The following is a 24,079-nucleotide window of genomic DNA, read 5'->3' as shown; positions in this document are numbered from 1 at the left end:
TCTCCCATTGCAGGATCTCACTGCCTCTGTCTCTTCTCTCACTTACACTGTCTCCTTTTGTCTTTCTTGGTACTGCCACTGTCTCCTTTATATCTCGGCAGCTCAAAAATTCGTGGGGGAGGATACAACTTATTTTTTCCCCTACACCAACGTGTTACATAGACCTACATGTTTAAGTTCGTCAGCCTGGAATGGTCCAGACCCTCCCAGATCATATGTATTATGTCCACTCATCTCTCTTTCATTTCCACTGTCTCTTGTCTCTTTTCCCCCCTCTGCTTCTCTCTCCATGCATCTCCCTATCTCTTTTACTGTCACTATTTCTCACTGACCAGCGGTATCTCCTCTCAGTTTGGCAGCCACTGCTATTGCCTTTAACCATCTCACTTTCTCTTTAACTGACACTTCTTCTCTCCCACCAGTATTGTCTCCTCTCTCTTTCTCTTCCACTGGCACCATTTGCTTTCTCTTCCACCGTCACTCTCTCTGCTATAATATTCCAACATAAAAACGTGCGGATATGCTTGCACGTCAAAATTTTTTGGTGAGGAGGACGAAACGAGGGTTAAGGCAGTTCGCTCCCTACTTTCCTGTCAGTCATTTCAAGAGGAACATATTCGCCGTTTTCTGCTCCAACAGGATCATTATTTCGCTGGTTTCCTTCTACAGCAGCGTATGTAGCTTGTATAAAACGAATCCTATAGGTGAAAAAAATTTTGACAGATCATTTTTGTACACATTTATATACTTTGACACATATAAACAACAAATAAGAGCGAAAAATATAAGGGTAACAAAAGGTCGTTCGCTTTACGTTTTTTCTCAATACTTTCCTCATTGGTCGTAATTAATGGAAAACAGCCGGCTTATGATTCTACCATAATAGAGCAAAAATGTTATGAGAAGTATTTTACTGAATTTGCAGTCTTTTCGGTTTCGTGTAATTTTTGGTAGTCATTTTAAGTTACTTTCAGGCATGTTAATACCCTTATTAAATCGGATTTTTGTTCCTACAGTACCACTATGGACTTTTTTTTGCGTAAGCATGAAGTGCCCACTGTACAGAGACAGTGCATCATGAAGTTTTATTGATGAAAACATGATGGGTTAAAATGTAGCTTGGCGACCTCAGAACCCTTGTCATGTGTTCACTGCGTCCGTTAAAACTACATTTTTGCCACAGAATGGATATCACGTGCTTATGTTATTACTTAGGTACTGGAAATCTGAACCTCCGGATCTGAGTAACGGATAACGATATCAAAAACAGTTTCGAAGATGCCTGAGAATATCATCTTAAGAACATGTAGTAAAATTTCCGACGACCTGCCATTAATAGCTATGAAGTGGAGATTTTCCCATACGACCATTTAACGAGTGTACCGTGAATATCAGGAATACGGTAAAACATAATATACAAAATTGTTAAGGCTTTCGTGGCCACTTGTTGACAAACTGCCTATTGGCTTCTGTCTCGGGTTCTTCGGCCGACGTTCATCTAATGATTTTTCTGACGTTTCGCCAGCACGAGTGGCTGGCATTGTCAAAGCTTCACCCTCCATTGCCGGTGGTGAATTGGAGGCGAGCTCGCGGCCGCAGACTATATGTACCTGGCGCGCCAACGTCCGAGGGCTTCTCCGCGGTCATTTCCGGTGCGGTTCTCCTCTTGCTACCTGCGACGGCCGTTCGCTGCAGTACGGGAAGCCAGGATCCGTTTACCTTAAGGCTTTCCTCTTTCTTGTTGAAACTGTTCGCGTGTTTTTGGATTTCTACAGCTTCTCTGAACAAGCGCGTGTGATAGTGCTTCTCTACAGCCAGAACTTCCGTGTCCTGGAAGTTCTGGCTGTAGAGAAGCACTATCACACGCGCTTGTTTAGAGAAGCTGTAGAAATCCAAAAACACGCGAACAGTTTCAACAAGAAAGAGGAAAGCCTGAAGGTAAACGGATCCTGGCTTCCCGTACTGCAGCGAACGACCGTCGCAGGTAGCAAGAGGAGAACCGCACCGGAAATGACCGCGGAGAAGCCCTCGGACGTTGGCGCGCCAGGTACATATAGTGTGCGGCCGCGAGCTCGCCTCCAGTTCACCACCGGCAATGGAGGGTGAAGCTTTGACAATGCCAGCCACTCGTGCTGGCGAAACGTCAGAAAAATCATTAGATGAACGTCGGCCGAAGAACCCGAGACAGAAGCCAATAGGCAGTTTGAAAACATAATATCTCCGACATCGCTGCTGCCGGAAAAAGATTCTGTAAGAACGGGACCAACGACGACTGAAAAGAATCTTCCAACGTGACAGGAATGCAACCCTTCTGCATATTGCTGCAGATTTCAGTGTTGGGCCATCAACAAGTGTCACTATGCGAACCATTCAACAAAACATCATCGATACGGGCTTTCGGAGCCCAAGGCCCACTCGTGTACCCTTGATGACTGCACGACACAAAGCTTTATCCCACGCCTGAGCCCCTCAACTCTGACATTGGACTGTTGATGACCGGAAACATGTTGCCTGGTCGGACGAGTATCGTTTCAAATTGTATGGAGGAGTGTGTTATGTAATAGTGACGAACAAAAGCGTACCAATAGGTGGACCAAATAAAGTTGTTGAAGTAGACGAATCACACATAGCAAGAAGGGAAACTCGGAGACCACGAATATCATGATTCCATGAACCCTGCATGTCATCAGAGGACTGTTCAAGCTGGTGGAGGCTCTGTAATGGTGTGCGCCGTGTGCAGTTGGAGTGATAAGGGACCCTTCATACGTCTTGATACCACTCCGACAGGTGACACGTACGTAAGCATCCTGTCTGATCACCTGCATCCATTCAAGTCCACTGTGCGTTTCGACGGACTTGGGCAATTCCAGCAGGACAGTGCGACACCCTACACGTCCAGAATTGCTACAGAGTGGCTCCAGGGACACTCTTCTGAGTTTAAACACTTCCGCTGGCCGCCAAACTCTCCAGACATTAACATTAATCAGCATTTCTGGGATGCGTTGCAAAGTGCTATTCAGAAGAGATCTCCACTTCCTCGCACTCTTCCGGATGTATGGACAGTCCTGCAGGATTCGTGGTGTCAGTTCCCTCCAGCAGTACTTCATACACTAGTCGAGTCCATGTCACATCGCGTTGCGGCGCTTCTGCATGCTCGAGGGAGCCCTACACGGTATTAGGAGGGTGTACCAGTTTCTTTGGCTCTTAAGTGTATATTTCATTTCAAATAGCATTTTTTGTTTCTCCAATATTTTTCGAATTATATGAAGTTTAAATCACGTCAACCCTTCTTTAAAATAACAATAAAATTGGGCTTCTGTATTTACAGATGAGGCCCAATTACAGATCTTGTCCTGGATCCAATGCTGGCTCTCAGTGGCCCTGGACATAAACAGCATAGTGCATACATTTTGTGTGGATATAGCGGCGTGGTAACTTAAGAGGTCGTTTTGTAATTGCAATGAATATATGTCATGTATATGGGGCTATGATGTAGCCTCATTCTGCAGTCCTTAGGCTTATATTACAAAGTAAATCACTTCTGTCAGTACTGAATTCGTTTGCTGGAGACGCATCTATAAGCACTGTATTGACACAAGACGCTTTCTGCAGAATTTCTAAATCATTTATACTGAATGTCGGTGTTGTTCTTTCAACAGGGTTCCTACCGATTTGTACTATCGCCCGTGTGAGATAGCGCTATGTGTCTAATGCTCTTGCTGTCGACAGCTCCTGGATAATTTCTCTCTATTGGCATTACTGGCATTATTATGAGTTAAAGTCAAGCAGTATCACTACTGGTTAGCAGGTGGTAGACATGCTAGTCTTGTGTAAACGATTATCTGCAATCAGCCCCTTTTCTTTCCCTGGATTTTCAGAAAGCAGGTATCACTGTGTTGTCTTATTCTGTAAGGACGGTGCATTAGATACAGTTTGGTATTAGAAGCATGTCATGAAAAATGTGATTCTTTGCTCTGTTGATTAGATAAGTCTTAGCTTCTAGGTGATTACATCCACAACAAAGATGGAGACATTTGCAAGGAACATATTATGTCACTCCATATAAGAATGAATGCACTTGCCAGTATGAGGGTTCAAGACGTTATGGGTGCAATAATGTGCCAGCAATGTCAAGTTTGCTTCATGTTGCAAATGCACCATTCTTTCTAGATACCATTGCGAAGCACTATCATATGAATGTTACCCGCAAGAGTTACCTTGTATTGTATGTTAGCTGGGGGCCTAGAAACGACGAAGAGGCTCTGTCCCCGCCACAGCTGCAGTGGTCCAAAACCCATGACGACTACCGCACTCCACTTCACCCCTCCGCCGCCCCACACTGAACCACTCTTTCAGGGTTATTGTGCGGTTCTGACCCCCCCCCCCCCCTCCCATGGATCGTGTAACCTCTATGTTTGCGTGGTAGAGTAATGGTGGTATACACGTACATGGAGAACTTGTTTGCACAGCAATCGCCGACGTAGCATAGCTGAGGCATAATAAGGGGAACCAGCCCGCATTCGCCGAGGCAAATGGAAAAAGCTACTGCTGTTACGACATACAGTGTGCTCCGGAAGGCGGCTTAGCATTGTCAGCAGATCGAAGCACGCTAGCTAAGCGGTGCTACAGTAGATCCTTCCAGTTTTTGCTTCTTGTCTGTATACTGGTTGAGTAAATGTTTAACAGTAGACACTCACTGCAGACACGGATGGAAGGATATCCTTGACGATATTAGTAGTTAGTTCCTCACAAGATATATAAGGGACGTTTAAAAAGAAGCGAGCCGGAATCTGGAATGCGCAAACCGGTGACAGGAGGGTAATATCGTCGTGTGTGTAACGAGGTGTGATTCCGACCAGAGCGTGGAAGTTTACAGCCCATCGCTAGAGGGCACACATGTACGTCACGTGACTATACAGAGCTAGTAGCAGCATGCATCACTCGTCCAACGCTGCCAGTCGCATTGCAAACAGTGACATGGAGGCGTCAAAAGAAGAGCAAACAGGTGTAGTTCGTTTTCTGACAGCGGAAGGAGTAGAAGGAACGGACATTCACTGACGAATGTCACAAGTATACGGCGAACACTGCATGTCCCTTGCAAGGGTCAAGGCGGGGAAGGACGGGTGTCATTAGCCAATGATGGACAGTCTGGAGCACCACACTGCATTACCGATGACATTGCCTAGCTGGTGGATGCACTCATTACCCAGCACCGCCGAGTGACAGTGAAAGCCATAGCCACCATGATCGGATTGAGCGTTGGAAGTGTTGACACCATCATGAAGGAACGACTGCACATGCTCAAAGTGTGTGCCCAATGGGTACCTCACAGTCTTCAACCACACCAGGAAGCATGTCGAATGGCCCACTAACTTGCTCATATGCAGCGCTATGCTCGGGAAGAGAATGCGTTCCTGGCACGAGCGGTGGCTGGAGATGAGTCATGGTGTCATCATTTCGAACCAGAATCGGAACGAAAAAGTCTCCAGTGGAAGCATCCAGGGTCACCACCACCAAAACAAGCCAAGGCCATCATCACGAGTGCAGGGAAGGTTATGCTGACGTCCTTCTTTGACCAAGATGGCCCCCTTCTGATACACTTCCTACAACACGGGACGAAAGTGAAAGCCCAGTGTTACTCGAAACCTTGACCACCCTTTGCCGAGCGATCAAATCAAAACGACCAGGCAGTCTCACCTTTGGGGTCATTCTGCTCCACGACAATGCAAAGCCTCATACGGCCAACACAGTCGCGGCACTACTGCATAAATTCAAATGGAAGAATCTCGGCCATCCTACCATACAGTCCAGGCCTCTCTCCGTGTGATTACGCCATTTTGGTACTCTTAAAAAGGCTCTGAGGGTCAAACGATTCACCTCGGATGACGACGTCCAGCTGTATGTGTGGAACTGGTTGAGACAGTCATTCACCACCTCGTGTCACAGTGAGACAAGTGTCTCAGCAGCCAGGGCCAGTACTACAGACATACAAGTTATTGTAATTACGCCTGCGGCTCGTTTTTTTTTTTTTTTGAACGCCCCTTATAATTCATAGTGTTCATATAAAAGGAATACATTTGGAAAGTTAATTATATAGGGATTCGCCTACCCCCAGAATGTTAAATTATGTGTCCTATAGGGGACCCTTTCTCACGAATTACTGGAGCTAGAGAAATAAATTTTTTACTGTGTGTGCAATGACATCTTGTAACAGTACTGAAACAACAGTTTTTAGTCAAAGTAATTACTTATATAGATTTTTCATTTACTTTACAGTAAATTTTTTCCATCACTTTTCACTACATTATCATCCCTAAATCTTTTGTAAATCAAGTAATTCAAAAATCATTGTTTTAGTGTTACAAGAAACCCGTGTGACTATATCATACAAGTTATGAAGTCTATGTTCGACAGTAGCTGAGATAATGTTGCTAGAAGAAGTAAAAAGTAAAGTTACAGGAAACAGAGAAAGAAGATTAAAACATTCCTGATCCATAATTAATACTCCCTTCGCAGTCTTCATAATCATCTTCAAGTCATCTTTTGGCACTGCTTAGCACCTGCCTTGCTTTTTTCATTAATGTCTTGGTTATGTTGTCTGCACTCCTTAGTCTGTGCCAATCTTAAGTCAACAACAGCACATACTGTCTGGTAAACAACACGCAGACCGAACATTTAAAGGACCTAACATTTAGTAATATTCCCAAGTTGATTGATGCCAAAGCATTATACACTCCAAAATGCACTGTATTAATCCCAACAAACACTATTTTAGGGAGGCGATGTCATACCACACTATTAATGCACTCGTTGCAGTTCTGCATTCTTCCATGAAGAATCAGAGGACTTCTCTCAGCCATATCTCTGAAGATGGGGTTTATTTCTTCCATGATGGTTGCTGGTAGACTGTGGTGAGGACTGTATTTCTCCCATTATTAGTCCCCTATTGTATTTACACCTCCTCTTATCACCTTTGGAGCACAAATCGTGTTGTGGATGTTCATCTGTGGGAGTGGTGCAGAAAGACAAAGCCCTTAGAGCTTGCCTCATTTCTTCAAGATTGTGTGTATTTTGCCTTATGACTAGGCCATAGCAATTGTGAATGAGGTCTGTCATGGAATCAGTCAATCTTCCTTTCCCATCATCTAGTTTTTTTCCTTTCAGTATTGATATCAGCCTTCTCAGCCTGGCACCCATTCTCTTCTGCACATGTCCTATACATTCAAATTTGCATATATTTACACTGTTCCCGTATTGTTCGGTTTCCAAAACTTGTTTGGCTGCTTTAGAGTCACCATCTCCCAGGTACCGGACACAGCGAACATTTTACCACTAAGAAGAGCGATGAAAGATCTTCTTCATCCCAGCAACCTCCATGTCATAACTACTACCATAAAAATTAGCAACATGGTGATCACCATGTCACTTTCAGACTATCTACGCATCTACAGTATTGGACATTATTCCGACATCAATAACCTCACCAGTGGCAACACTGGTTGCTGTGACAACACCACTGATGGAGGTGTGACCCCTATTTTACCATGTGCCATCAAAAGCTACTGTGAAGTCATTTTCTTTCACTGCTTGTTCCACATCTTCCTGCATTGACTTACGTGCTGCATTTAGAACTGCTGATCCTAGCAGATAGCTGTGAGCATGAAACTTTGAAGGTACACTGGCAAGATTTAGAACGCCACATAGCATATCATCTGCTGCTTTGCCCTTGCCAGCTGCTTGCAAACCAATAGATTAACCTAATATTTACACTATAGAGCTCAGGTTTCTTATATCCATTATTTATAGTTACTGAAACACAACATGGAAACTTACAGCTTTATTTACAAACGCTGCATATTAAACTGAACTGGGCAGCGAGGGCAACATAGGACTCTACTTTCAGAGAAACGTTTTCTTGACATTTTTTGCAGCACCTACTGTATTCAAAAGCTTCAAGCAATATACTCGTATCAATGAATTCAAAAACTTCCTTCCCTTTATCAAATAAATTACATTTATCTTTCAAATCTCAGAGTTTTTTTATGAGAGGTACTATTATCAATTTGAGTGAGTTCATTCATCAAATCCGAAGTAAGCGGACTCAAATTTTCCAACAATGGTGATGAAGAAATGCTTCGCTTTGCTAGTGAATCATCGTTTATTTTCTTTTGCCAGTTCAGACGCTTTTCAAACATTTTTGCCGTAGAGCTAGGCATTTTTACTGCGTAAAATGACGCAGTAAATACGAAAAGACTCGATGCAACTACTTTCATATAGCACATTCTTTACAAACAATCCAAAGTAAAAAAAATGAAAGAGTAAGTTCATGAAACCAGAGACAAACAATTTTGTGCAAGTACTCTATAAAGAATCTCTGGAAAGCGGGATATTGGAATCCATTTCACATGAATATACCGCCAAAAGGTTTATGGTCAGTCATGACGGAAGTGAATCATAAAAGCTCAAAACCCGATCTCACAAATCTATAAAAATAAAATAGTTATATTTCTAGTAGAGCCAAGTGTGGTGTGTCATTTTAAAGAGGAAACTGCGAGGAACTGAATAAACCAAAAAACAAACAAACGAAAATCGATTTTTTGATCCAAAATTTGATTCCATAGCCCCCGTTAAGTTGTGCCTCCCACATTCTCTACGTATAGTCCTCCTGCTTAGCTGAGTGGTAACGTGCTTGCCTCCCATACAGCGGTCGCAGGCTCGATTCCCGGCCGGGTTGGAGATTTTCTCCGCTCGTGGACTGGGTGTTGTGTTGTCCTCATCAGCATATCATCGTCGTCACCGGCAAGCAATAGCCCAATGTGGCATCGACTGCAATAAGACTTGCACTTGGCGGCCGAACTTCCACGAATGGGGCCTCCCGGCCAACAATGTCTCACGCTCATTTCATTTTTTGTGCGAATAGGGAAATACTATTGATATAGGTGGAGAAGTGTTGCTGCCTTAAGTCACTGATCTGTTAAGAAACAGTAGGTAAAGATCAGTGGCCTTCGTGGACTGAATTTAACTGTGTGTTGCAGATGATGTACTAACACTTTGGACAGTAACAGAACACTTGTTGCTCCCAAGCCCTCTCATTATTTGTAACTGTCAAACAAGTGAGTAGAGAAATGTGCACATAGTGCTGACAGAATTTCTCCACTTTTGTCACACACATAAAATCACTACTGCTAGTAACGTAACACAGTTAGTGATCCTGGATGATGAATCCCTCACACCTTAAGATATATAAACGATTTCGTAGATAGTATCAGCGGCTTATGGGATTGTTTAACGATTACGCCGCTGAGTAGAGGAAAGTATTACTGTTGGACAGTTGTAAGAAACTGCTGAAACTGAGGGCAAAATTTTCTTTTGTTCTAAATAACGATGCTCAGTTTAAATGTTTGGTGACGGCTATGATACAGAAGAAGAACCTGATAGTATCTAATTACAATATATGCGATGAACGTCATTCAAGCATTTAGAAGTGTTAAATGAAACTGTCTTATAAAATCAATATTAGGGAAGGTAGACATCAAATTCAGAGACACATTGCTAGGACCTTGATAAGTCAATATAGCCCCTTACGAAATGGTAACAGAAATGCTTGGGGAACTTAAAGGGGTTTCCTTGGAAGAAAGACAGTTAGTTCTCACGAAACCTGTGTTGGTAGAAGACTGTGTGACCATAATGCTTCTACCTTCTCATATGGATCGTACGTTAAAAGTGATTGGGGCACAATCATTTTTTCATTCCTGGGGGGCGTCATATCCGATTACCTGTTACGCACAGATTTGGTCCTGTGCCCATCTGTAGCTACCAGTGCGTCTGCTACCGTTATGGTGATATTAATAAGCCGCGTAATATCGTACCTAACAGACTTCGAATGAAGGTAAATCGTCAGCATACGAGGCAATCATCATGAATCTACTAGAGGCGCATTGAGATACTGTATCTAATTTTATGGCAACATACGTAGCTCATAAGGAAACGTCGTCTGTTGAATGTACTATTGGAAGAATTCATAAATTTAATTATACGCAAGACTGTGTTAAAGAAGACTGTGACTGATCTCTGCCATGAAGGTGAAGGCTAGGCTTAATATACTTCTAGAGAAAAGCGTCAACGAATACAGTGGGACATGAACCGCAGAAAGCATACATTCATTCAGTTACAAGACTGTCATATTTTCGAGTAGCTATTGCCCATCTTCTAGCGGAATTGGTGCATAAAACTCTAAGTTTCTGCCACTTTAGGGAACAATGGCCGTTAAATCTAGTTATTCTACCAGTTTTTATACCTTGATAATCACTATTCTGTAGATGGAAGCACAATGTCAAGACAACCACGTTTAGAGGCAATATAACAGCCTTTTTTGCAGCAGATCCAAATGGAAGTGGTCGTTTATTAACAGATCGTTCGTAATGTAGTGAACTTCGATGGACCTTTTTTCCGTGATGATACATGTGTAGTATGAAATCCAAACTGTGCCAAAGCACACTAGACTCACCCAAAGATCTAACTGAATGTATTAGAGAAAATCTCAGCTTGCTTCTAAAGATGTTCCCCAACCAAATCTTTTACATTTCAGGTTTAAACGAATAGTTGACCATGCAGTGGACGTGTATGCATCTAGTAGAACAGTTTTTTATGTGATGGTCCCTCCGTGATATACAGATACTGTAGTGAAACGTCACAAGAAACAGCGACTATTGCATAATACCAGTAGGTGTAAAGGATAAGTCTGTATCTAGAGTGCCCCTGACTGAAACACGCTTGACTGTGAAGTGAGCAATGCATGAAGTAAATCCAGAAAAGCTGGACTCCTTTTTCAAATGATCGTTTATTAAGGAAGATACAGAACTCCAGGTAACAACACAGCCTGCTCCAGTGAGCTGTGATGCTAGAAGGACATAGGAAATCTACGGATTTTTCAATTTACCGCTAGTTTAAACTTTGGTTAGAGATCACAGTAACCATGTAAACTATGCCAATTCGATGGGATGTCACAGTTTTAAACTTACTACAACTGAACTAGTTCCACACCTGGGAGGTAGCAATTGCATAAACCTCACAGAAAGCATGCAGGCTGTGCCAAGGGGATGCCACTTCACAGTTTTAAACGTAGTACAGTGGAATAGTTCCACCACTCGGGGAGAGATCTGACAACCCCGCAGGCTGCATGAGAGGTCTACCTCGCCATTTTAGATTTAGGACAAAAGGGCTATTTGAATATGCCGCCATTTTAAACTTAGAAGTGTCCATGTTGGATTTTTTGAATTTCCCAGCATTTTAAACTTAGGAGAGCTGGACTAGGGGAAATTCAGTGGGTTTCTGTATTGCCTGCCACTTTAATCTAAAATTTCCTATCATTGTGAACTTCGCACAAATAACCCAGTTGCTCCGTGTAAGTTTTTTTTAAATTTTCTGCTATTTAAAACTTAAGACTAGCGGGCTGGTTCTGCCATCTGGCATCATAGGAGTGGAAGGGAGCTCTAAAAATGTTGCATGACATCCATGGGGAAAGTGGGTCGCCGGAAATCTACAACTCTGTAGACTGTGCTGAAACCTACAGTTCCTCACAATTTTTACAGTATAAGAGTTTCGGGGAAGTATTCTCATCGTTATCGCATATCGAAATCGACATGTATTGTTTATAATTTCAATACAATTACCTTTTCGCATTCTTCAACACATGTTTCGTCGTTGTGCAGAGGGACATAAAATAAACTGTACTTTCGTATGAATCAACGCAGATTACGAAACCTCTCTTTCCAGTCAGTTATGCATCAAACTACACACCAGTTTAATCGATAAATCATGTTATAATAGAACCAAAGATGGAAGTGAAGACAACTTGCTTCTGATTATTGAGTTCAATTATTGAGCATAGCCCAGTGAAGATATAGCACTCGGTATAGTGAAGCTGTTGGTTCAAAAAATGGTTCAAATGACTCTGAGCACTATGGGACTTAACATCTGAGGTCATCAGTCCCCTAACTAACCTAAGGACATCACACACATCCATGCCCGAGGCAGGATTCGAACCTGCGACTGTAGCGCCTAGAACCGCTCGGCCACTCCGGCCGGCTAAGCTGTTGGCAGGATACATTGTCTTTCAGTGCAAGAACAGTCGCACTTCAGTGAAGGTCAGACAAGAAATTGTCAGCCTACTGGAAAAGAAATCACAGATCGTGACAGGATTGCTGCGCTTTCCAAAGAAGGTAATGCATAATAGCTTCGACTTTAACGGCAATTTGTTAATACGTCGTAGAATCATACGTACTGCTGGTGGTCCATTTCTTCCCAACACGATGTTTCGACGTTGTAAGTCGGTGGCTACAAGTGTTTTGCTGAGACTAGTCGATTTGCTGGCCAGGTCCCATATTTATGCTTGAGCGATGTCTGGTGTTCACTGAACTGTAGGTGCCTGCTGTGCCTGTTTCTTGCGTTGTTATCCATCCCCAATTATCCCCCCTTCCGTACGTACCCATCGCGGCTATCTTTCATGGCGTCGGCCGTCCGATGGCATTCCGTATTAGGTCCGAGCCTGCCAGGCGCGTTCCCAGCACTATTGTGACGCAATAGACTTAGCTTACGCTGTTTGTGCCCACTCTGCATGGCTCTTGTTGCCATGTCATTCTCGTGGCGTTCTGAATTCGTTAGGCACCTGTGAGGTGCGCTTCCTGCGACTTTAGGCTGCTCAGGTGTCCGGTGCCTGAGAATTCAGGTGGTTGATATTGTTCCCTATCTTGTCCATGGCTCATGTGGCAGTCTCCCGACGAGGTAGTTGCCACCTGGTGCTCTGTGTGATATCTAATCCCGCTAATTACGCTCCTGATCGTTGATTACCAGTTTTAATACCAGAAAAAGGGATTTTTTTGAATCTTTCTGTAGCAGTTCCAAAGCCGATCTCCTCCCCGTACTCCGCTTGTATCTTGCTTTCTGCTTGATCTGATTCACTGCCATCTTGATTTTAATAGATTCATTGATGACTGTATCCCAGAAACTTGGGGTTGGAGCCAGTATCCTTGTTTTGTCAAAATTCATTGTGTGTTCAAAGTTCCTTGCGTGTTCTGCTGTTGCTGATTTCGTGGTCTGTCATAGCCTGGTATGTCTTTGGTGCTCCTTACATCTTATGTCCACTGCTCTGGTGGTTTCACTGACGTAAGAGATTCCGAATTCACACAATGTATACGGTAAGTACCAGGTTTTCGTAACCCCAGATCGCCCTTGACTGTTGTAAACAGCACCGTGATCTTGCTGAGTGGGAAGAACATGCTGGTGAATTTGTGTTTCTTCAGGATTCTGCTGATCTTGGAAGAGACAGGCCGTGCAATGGTAGAAAGGCTACTTTCAGTGTTTCTTTTTCTTGTTTCTCTTCCGATGTATGTAGTTGTCTGCTAGGATGTAACACTTTGCATATGCCCGTGGCTCAATATCTCTTGTATGCGAACACTCACTGTAGAAGTTTTAACTCCTTAGTCAAGCTATCTGGGTCGGAAAGTGTCATGACTCAGTGTACAACTGTTCCGAATCCTCCACTTCACGCTATGTGGTGGCAACTGTCAGCCTGTAGATACAAGTCACTGTGTCTTGAATTCCTTTATTCACTATGGCCAAATACGCGACATGATTTCCTCTTCACCAGGACATCCACGAACGAGAACTGACCGTCTTTCTTTAGTTCCGTGGTGTGTTTAAAGGAGGGATGTCTTGAGTGCAGATGGTCCAGGAAATCATCCAATGTTTTCCTGCTGCCTGGCCAGATGACAAGAGTAGTAAGGTAAAGTTCGGTCTGGCATACTTTGTTAGTGTGGCTTGCATACATTCAGGGAAAAACTTGCTTAATATATGACCCCCTCCCCCTTTAACTATTGTTATGCTAATTGTTCGATGACCCCCTGGGGATAATCAATCCTTATGCTCCCCTTCCACCTCCCCCACCCCTCAGTGAAATCCTCAATCCTAATCCCTCCCCTTACGGAACATGTTTTTTTGTCAAATTGAGTAATTAATTAAAATGATAAATTAATAAACCCCTGCTCGTCTGTGATATCCCCCATTCCCCTCCCTCCTCCCATGCCCTTCACATACTCCTCCTGGAAACTGGGGGGGGGGGGGGGGGGGGAGGAGACTCAGTCTGTGCTGGAGATCTCATGACACGAAATACAAATCACTGTAAATTACATAGCAAGAGATATACTGTTTATTTATAAAAGCCAAACTACAGTGGCTGGATTTCTTTTTCAATAATCTTTGCACGGATGGCAAGGGAGACATGCTGGGAGCCACAGCCAGACAAGCTGCCTCGCGTACTGCCACATGCGCAGATCAGGAAAGAGGCCCATACACAGGACCAACTTGAGTGGCGCACAGACTGGAAGTCGTGCTAATCCTCCAAACGAAAGCTTCAGGTAGCATGTGTTCAGATTTACGCGTTAATTTCTTTTCTTCTTGTTTCAACATCTATTACCAAACCAAGGATGAGTTGGAGGTGGAGAGATTTCTGCAGCAGCAGTGGCAACAGCATTGTAAGTAGTATATATGTTCTTGTTTGTATATGTAATATGATGCTCATATTTAGTTCTCAGTGAATCTTTGCTGTTACACATAATTTCGAGGATCAAAATCGATAACCGTAACTTTTTCACTAAGAATTTCGTAGTAGCTGCTGAAAGCCAGCAACAGCAGCAGCAGCAGCAGCAACAGCATTGTAAGTAGTATATACTTTTTTCGACATGGTACTATTCAAACATTTTATATGTTACTGTCAGACAAAATTTTCATCCTATACGAAAAAAAAATTGCATATTCTTGGTTGTTGTTATAGATGATTTCAATAAGCTGGAGCAGGGAGTGACAGATGCTGTGATGCCACTTGCAATTCAGCTATCGTCTCAGTACATAGTTGTTCTACAAATTGTTTTCTCAGTTTTGTGTGTGTACTTTTTGTTTGTATGATAAGTTAATATGTTACTGCTGTAGGTGATTGACTGATCCAGAGTGGTTCGGGTGAAAGGATTCCTGAGTGGTTAGAGGAAATGGAGAGGGAGCTGTGTCACCATACAGAGATGATGGATGACCTCAGAGATACGTTATGGGGCCGGAGTGATACAGGTAATTTATACATGTAATAATTCTGCTTACAAATTACCTGGGTATTTCTTTTCTTGGAGCAACAGGCGATATATGGAACTGTCTGCTTATTTGTTGTTACTCTTTCACTAAAGCAAAACCGTCCATGTAGTATGCAATGATGCAGGCACAGTGGGCGATGAAGAAACAAGTATACACGTGGTCTGGAGTGACAGTGTCCGCCGTGTAAGACGGACCTCATCGCTACAAAGGAACCTGATGCAGCACAAGCAGCGACAGCTTTCACCACCCCCGCCCCTGATGCAGTCGCAGCACCACTTTGGCATTCATGGGTCACCCTCCCTCTGCAACTGGTTCAGGGATGCGGCAACAACCATCTTCACAGCCACAACTGCAACTAGGCTGCTCACACTGGGGCAACACACAATCTCCTCCTGCCCCACGTTCTTGCCGACCCGCAATCTACGTGCACTTCCCTGCCCTTCTACGCAGCAGTCATCAGCAGCAGCATCGTTGTCACGAGTTGCAGTTATAGTAATAGTAGTAGTCATCTTGTGGCTAGCTGCAGTTCCCTCTCCTGTCCTTTTGATGAATGACATCAAAATGATAGCACCGTACTGCAATTAGAATACTCGGTGGCTACAGACACCTTTTGGGAGTGAATATCATTGACTAGGTTCGAGAATCCGGCAGGAGAGTATCATGGCCCTGTAGGAATCTTGTGGATGTACTCTGCTGATTTGTCTCATAATTCCTCTTGTAAGTCGGGATTGAGCATGAAAAACTCGGTGGCTGCAGACACCTTTTGGGAGTGAATATCATTGTCTAGGTTCGAGAATCCGGCAGGAGGGTACCGTGGCCCCGTAAATCTTGTGGATGTACTCTGCTGATTTGTCTCATAATTTCTCTTGTAAGCCGGGATTGAGCATGCAAAACAATCCTATTCGTTTTTATTTTCGACATTAATACATTCATTCTTATCAATTGTGTCATTAGGAACCTTGATATACCTGGGCCCTCCATTTACTGCATCATAGGCATTAATATGGATGCCAGGGTGTAACATTCAGCTGAGGGCTTTAGCTGAAACTCTTACTTCCATCTCAGAAAACTGATCCAGTTAGCAATCAAGGAGGACTCACGAAACCACTCGGTGATTGATGTGCTCCGTGTTATCACGCCAGTATTCCCCCAAAGGCAATGAAGGTTCCTCTCTTCAATACCATAGGCATATTTAGGGGTTGCGACAGTTCCACACACAGGACACCACATCAGTTAATGGCGGTACGCCGTGGATCCTTAACAACCTTGAGGAACTCCATTTCCAAAAGTGGAACGCGCTTTTTCAGATTCCTACATTGTCACAGTACACTCCTGCGGGATCCTCGATCCTAGACAATGATATTCACTCCTAAAAGGTGTCTACAACCACCGAGTATTCTAATTGCAGTACAGTGCTGTCATTTTGATGTCATTCGTCAAAACGAAGGGAGAGGGAACTGCCGCTAGCCACAGGACAATGATGCTGTTGCTGATGACTGCTGGGTGGAGGAGCAGGGAAGTGAACGTAGACTGCAGTTCGGGCAAGAACGTGAGGCAGGAGGAGATGTGTATTACCCTAGTGTGAGCAGCCGGACTGCGGTTGTAGCTCTGAAGATGGTTGTTGCCACGTCCCTGAACCAGTTGCAGAGGGAGGGTGACCCATGGACGCCAAAGTGGTGTTGGGATTGCATCAGGGACGGGGGTGGTGGAAGCTGTCACTGCTTGTGCTGCATCAGCTTTCTCCGTAGCGACGAGATCCGTCTTTTTTTACACAGCGGAGCTTGTCACACCAGACCATGTGAACACTGTCGTTTCTTCACCGTCCACTGTGCCTGCATCATTGCATGCTGCATGGACGGTTTTGCTTTAGTGAAAGAATAACAATAAATAAGTAGATAATTCCATACATCGCCTGTTGCTGCGAGAAAAGAAATACCCAGGTAATTTGTAAGCAGCGTGAATACATATATAAATTACTTATATCGCTGTGGCCCCATGACGTCTCCCTCAGGTCATCCATCATCTCCTTATGGCGACGCAGCTCCCTCTCCATTTCCTCCGCCCTTTCTGGCATTTTCTCACATGAACCACCGTGGATCAATCAGTAAAGGTTTCCAAAATCACCTGCAACAGCAACATATTGACTTAATATGTAAACAAACAGTACATACACAAAGCTAAGAAAAAAATTCTCAGAACAAGTATCCACTTACACGATAGCTGTGTTTCGGGTGGCATCACAGCATCTGTCACTCCCTGTTCCAGCTCCTTGAAATCGTCTATAATAACAATAAAGAACATGCAAAATAGTTTTTCGTATATGATGACATTTTTGGCTAACAGTTACATATTAAATACCTGTATATTACTGTGGCGAAGAAAATATACACTACTTAAAATGCTGTTGCTGTTGCTGGCTTTCAGCAGCAAGCTCATTAATTGTCCGCTGGACGTATACTGAAACAATAAGATGATCCCCGAAATCATATACAACAGCAAAGACCCACTGCGCATTAAATAACAGCATCATATTACATATACAAAGGCAAATATGTATGCTATCTACGATGCTGTTGCTGCTGCTGCCACTGCAATCTCTCTGCCGCCACCTCATCCACGATTTCGTGGATATGTGCTAAAATAACAAGAATATAAAATGAACACCTGAATCTGAACACATTCTACGACGCTCTTTTTAACTGCAAAATGTGAACATTCAAGGATTTGATACTACGAAACTTTTTTACGAAAATACTTCGAAATCTGAACACGCAGTGATTTGCTACTGTGAAACCTTTCCTACGGAAGTATACTTTACAAAACCCGACCTTGTGCTATGAAATTAAATATGTGCTTACCTGGTAATTCTCATTCCTGCGACAGTGTTGGCATTAGACAGTAGGAGCACAGTATTGTGAAAAGGGATGAAAACCTCTGCCTGCGTGTTTGGACACATTATTTCACACACAAACAGGAAGTAGCCATTTGAGAGAGAGTGGAGGTGGTTTTCCAGGTTTCCAATATCAAAGTTTTACCAGCATCTGAAGCTTTTGTTTTGGGCACTAGTGCGATTTCCGGTCTGCATGCCGCACGAGTTGGCCCTAGGTATGGGTCTCTCTCACGACCTGCACACACGCGGGAATACGCCAGGCGGCCAGTGCGGCTACAGTCCCGAGCACATCTGCCCTGCGGTCGATTAAAAACCTTATCAGAAGATTTTTAACGGGTTGGTTACGTGCAGTGAGGTATGTTGATGTCGATATCTTGACAGTATTGCTTGCCCAATTGGAAAAAAGCGATCTATTTAATAATTTCCAGGTGATGGAGGAAAGGGGAAGTGGGGGAGGTGACATTGGACTTGTGTATCTCCCATATGGGGAGGGGTTAATTAATTTATTGATTTAATAAATTAGTCAATTAATTTGATATTAAAAATGTGCTTATATCGTTGATGGGGAGGGGTGTGGGTTGGAGACTTCACAGAGGGGTGAGGGAAGGCGAGGGTTGGGGGGGGGGGGTTTCTCAGAATGACAGATTATCCTCTGAGTGACATAAACCAGTTAGCAGAACAATAGATTAAGGGGAGGTGTAGGGCATCATAATTCGATAAAGTTTGCCCCTGAAATTATGCAATCCATACTAACCCAGTGTGCCACAATGAACTTTACCCTACTACTGACGAACTTGTCATCAACATACGTGAAGGAATACATCGGCTGGCAGGCAGCAGACTTAAGGGTCTCATCCTCGATTATCCCCATGAACAGATTTGCCACTGCCAGAGATAAGGGGCTACCCATCACCACGCCTTGAGTCTGCTTATAGAATTGGCCTCAGTACTGGAAGTAAGTCGATGCTGAAATATGCTTGATAAGATCTAGCGGAACTCCGCCAAATCTCTCACTGATCAAATTGAGTATAAAGACACAACGTCAATACTGACCACGATGCCTGTGTTCGAGTGTCACAGGTTTCTTAGATGTCACACAACGTCTGAGAAGCTGTGGATGTGGCAGATGCACTTTTACACATATAGTGCTAACATCTTTTTCTGATAGAAGATTGCTAGGTAGGTGGCTGCAGTGATATTGCTCATGAACACAACGAAGTATAGATCTTGTGTAACCCACACAACCTGGGTGGTACTGGTGCCTTGGCATTAACTTTCTTGACAACTTTCCCAAGAAGAAAATCTTTGGTATTCCTGCCCACTCTATTGGCGTGGTCATTCTATAGTGCACTGTAAGCACAGATCTTCTGGTCACAGTCGGTCTTCTTTAATACGATTGTAGAATTTCTCTTATCCATTGGTAAGGCCAAGTTCTCATCTCCCTGAAAACTCCTGGGTCATCCTGTTGCATCTTGAGATGTTTGTTTTGGGTGGCCTGGCTCTGGTTAGCACCCTACATATCTCTCCCTGAATATCTTCTGCATCGCTTGATGGTAGAATTTTGACCACATGATCAACAGAGCTGATGAAGCCAGAAACCAGCAGGTGTCTAGGATTGAGGCCCCTTCCGAGTACTTTTATGGTGACATTCTGTAATACGCAACCACACAGATTTACCACCTTGTGGGTATCATACACTCCTGGAAATTGAAATAAGAACACCGTGAATTCATTGTCCCAGGAAGGGGAAACTTTATTGACACATTCCTGGGGTCAGATACATCACATGATCACACTGACAGAACCACAGGCACATAGACACAGGCAACAGAGTATGCACAATGTCGGCACTAGTACAGTGTATATCCACCTTTCGCAGCAATGCAGGCTGCTATTCTCCCATGGAGACGATCGTAGAGATGCTGGATGTAGTCCTGTGGAACGGCTTGCCATGCCATTTCCACCTGGCGCCTCAATTGGACCAGCGTTCGTGCTGGACGTGCAGACTGCGTGAGACGACGCTTCATCCAGTCCCAAAAAATGCTCAATGGGGGACAGATCCGGAGATCTTGCTGGCCAGGGTAGTTGACTTACACCTTCTAGAGCACGTTGGGTGGCACGGGATACATGCGGACGTGCATTGTCCTGTTGGAACAGCAAGTTACCTTGCCGGTCTAGGAATGGTAGAACGATGGGTTCGATGACGGTTTGGATGTACCGTGCACTATTCAGTGTCCCCTCGACGATCACCAGTGGCGTACGGCCAGTGTAGGAGATCGCTCCCCACACCATGATGCCGGGTGTTGGCCCTGTGTGCCTCGGTCGTATGCAGTCCTGATTGTGGCGCTCACCTGCACGGCGCCAAACACGCATACGACCATCATTGGCACCAAGGCAGAAGCGACTCTCATCGCTGAAGACGACACGTCTCCATTCGTCCCTCCATTCACGCCTGTCGCGACACCACTGGAGGCGGGCTGCACGATGTTGGGGCGTGAGCGGAAGACGGCCTAACGGTGTGCGGGACCGTAGCCCAGCTTCATGGAGACGGTTGCGAATGGTCCTCGTCGATACCCCAGGAGCAACAGTGTCCCTAATTTGCTGGGAAGTGGCGGTGCGGTCCCCTACGGCACTGCGTAGGATCCTACGGTCTTGGCGTGCATCCGTGCGTCGCTGCGGTCCGGTCCCAGGTCGACGGGCACGTGCACCTTCCGCCGACCACTGGCGACAACATCGATGTACTGTGGAGACCTCACGCCCCACGTGTTGAGCAATTCGGCGGTACGTCCACCCGGCCTCCCGCATGCCCACTATACGCCCTCGCTCAAAGTCCGTCAACTGCACATACGGTTCACGTCCACGCTGTCGCGGCATGCTACCAGTGTTAAAGACTGCGATGGAGCTCCGTATGCCACGGCAAACTGGCTGACACTGACGGCGGCGGTGCACAAATGCTGCGCAGCTAGCGCCATTCGACGGCCTGGTGTGTCCGCTGTGCCGTGCGTGTGATCATTGCTTGTACAGCCCTCTCGCAGTGTCCGGAGCAAGTATGGTGGGTCTGACACACCGGTGTCAATGTGTTCTTTTTTCCATTTCCAGGAGTGTATGTTCGTTGCACTCAGTTGTTCGTGCACTCACATTTAACCAGTTGTCGAGCTGTAGCGTTGTGTTTCATGAATGCTGCCAGCTACCATACCATACCGTCCATTATGTCCCAATCATCAGGTGCTAAGTTGATTGCCAAAATGCAGATGTAGACGTATTATCTCCGTGGAGGTGATATCCAGTCTATGCCACATCTCACCGATCCTTTCCCGTACCAGAGCAATACTAGCGCGATATTTGATCCTGTTAGCTGCTGTAGTTCTGATATGAAGTTTAGTTTTGACAAATACAGGCATCACGTCTCCTTCTCTGAATCTGAGTAGGAAGTTGAGCGAGCTCACCATCCACTGTTTGCTCTCTCTTCATGCATATTTCCTTAGCATAGTCTCTTCCAACGTAATTTCTTAGACTCTGCCAGCGATTCATTGTCATCTTGTAAAACTGGATGTACTACCAGTGATTCAGATCTTCCCAACACGATATTTAGACGCTGTAACTCAGCAACCACTTAGTGGTGTTACTCGTGTACAAGGCGAATTTAGCTGTCACACTGCACAAGACCGACTATGACCAGATCTGTCATCAACTTTTAGAGGACCCTGCTTACAGTCCACCATAGAATGACCCTGCTGATAGAGTGGACAGGAAAAATCAAGGCTTCTCTTATGGAAAGAGGTTGGGCTGAGGAAGTAGTCTCGCAACTAAAGACGAAGGCACCAGCACAACTCAGACTACATGTATTACAGAAGGTCCGTAGAGAGGGTGTCCTACTTTTTCCTACCATGAGCAATATCAGTGCAACCGGTAGCCACCTAGCTTCAGAAAATTTTAGAATCATTGTGTCTACTACATCTGCAACCCATCAGACTTTGTAAAACATCTCAAAAACCTATAAATCTCACAGACATCATGATCAATTTTTATGATGTGTCTCTATTCACCAGGGCACCACTTCAGGGCACATTCGATTTGATCAGTGAGAGATTTGATAGAGCTCTGCTGGATCTTATCCAGCATATTCTAACATCGACTTACGTCCTATGTTTAGGCCAGTTCTGTGTTCAGAGTGAAGGAGTGATGATGGATTAAGTTACCATGAAATTAGAGAACGATGGTCAATTCCTATTCTTGTGAAGAGGAAGGCAGATGACACGTTTGGTCACACTGTGTATAAGAAACCAATACATGCCGTTTTTCAGGGAGGTGACCAAAATCATTAATATCTTCTTATATCATGTCAGACCTCTTTTTGGGTGGCATAGAATAACAAGCCGACTTAGCACAGACTCAACACATCGTTGGAAGTAACCTATAAAAATATTGAGTCATGTTGCCCCTATAACCATCCTTGATTGCGAGAGTGTTTTCAGTGCAGAATTTTGTGCATGAACTGACCTGACCTGTCAATTATACCCCATAAATTCTCAATGAGATTCATGTCAGGCGAACTGACTGGTCAAATCATTCACTCACACTGTCAAGAATGTTCTTCAAAACAATCACAAACAATGGTGACACGGTGTCGAGTCTATCACTGTTTGGAAACATAAAGTCAATGGATGGCAGCAAATGGTTTCCAAGTAGATGAACATAACCACTTCCAGTCAACTATCGCTTTGGTCGGACCAAAGGATCCACTCCATTGCTTGTAAACACAGCGCACAACATCATGGAGACAACACAAGCTTGCCCAGTGCCTTGTTGAAAATTTGTGTCAGTGGCTTCGTTACGTCTGCGGCCTCTTGAAACCTACCATCAACTCTTACCAACTGAATTCGGTATTCATCTGACCAGGCCAGGGTTTTCCATTCATGCGCCTCTAGCTCCAACTATCATTCTTTGTTCAAAGCCCGTTAATTCACGTGTTGCGGCCATGATCATGTCAGAAACCTATTCACATGAATCATCTAAGTACAAATGAGAGCTCCGCCAATGCACTGCCCTATTATACGTTATGTACTACATACTACCGATATCTATATTTGTGTACATCACTATCTCATGGCTTTCCTCACCTCACTGTATATCTACTGCCCAAGAGCTGCCACCACCCAGCAGAGAAGAACGGGGTGTTCAGGACGCTTGTACACCAAGCCACGGCACTTTCCGACCGAGGCAGGTTACAACAGTATTAGAACATTGTAAGAACCGTTCAAAGACAACGAATATTGAACCAGGGCTATCATAAAAGCGTTTCATACCACCAGACGATTGGACATAACGGAAGAGGAACAACGATTAGAAACCAGGAAGGTAGCCTACCTACAGTGTAGTGCCTATCTCTGCTAAGATCAGCAGATACCTGAAGAAACACAAAGGCAGGTAGCCTTTCTACCGTATGCAGGGCCTATCTGCAAATATCAGCAGAATCCTGCAAAATACTGAAGCAAAAGTGTGATTAACCTACCGAGCGACATCAGGGCGCTGTTTGAAACAGTCGAAGTTGTTCTGGGGTTAAGAAATCCTGGTATTTACCATATACCTTGTGAATGCAGTACCACCTCAAATCTCAAGCACCACACAATATGGGAACAAACGTAATACAGAACACTAGACGGCGACTACCGCCTCAAAAAACTGCTGCAGCATACACAAACATAATATACTACTGCAACTGCAGCCTGATGCTGCAAGAGGCGCACCTGGAAGGCGCGTACCGAATTCAGAACGCCACGAGGATGACATGGCGCCGGCCGAAGTGGCCGCGCGGTTCTGGCGCTGCAGTCTGGAACCGCGAGACCGCTACGGTCGCAGGTTCGAATCCTGCCTTGGGCATGGATGTGTGTGATGTCCTTAGGTTAGTTAGGTTTAACTAGTTCTAAGTTCTAGGGGACTAATGACCTCAGCAGTTGAGTCCCATAGTGCTCAGAGCCATTTTTTTTGATGACATGGCCGTGAAAGAAAGCCGTAGCGGTCGAGAGCAGACTAAGGAACATCTACAGCGTC

Source organism: Schistocerca nitens, chromosome 3 (genome assembly GCF_023898315.1).
Source record: "Schistocerca nitens isolate TAMUIC-IGC-003100 chromosome 3, iqSchNite1.1, whole genome shotgun sequence".
NCBI classification, from domain to species: Eukaryota; Metazoa; Arthropoda; class Insecta; order Orthoptera; family Acrididae; genus Schistocerca; species Schistocerca nitens.
This window is presented reverse-complemented; position numbering follows the sequence as displayed.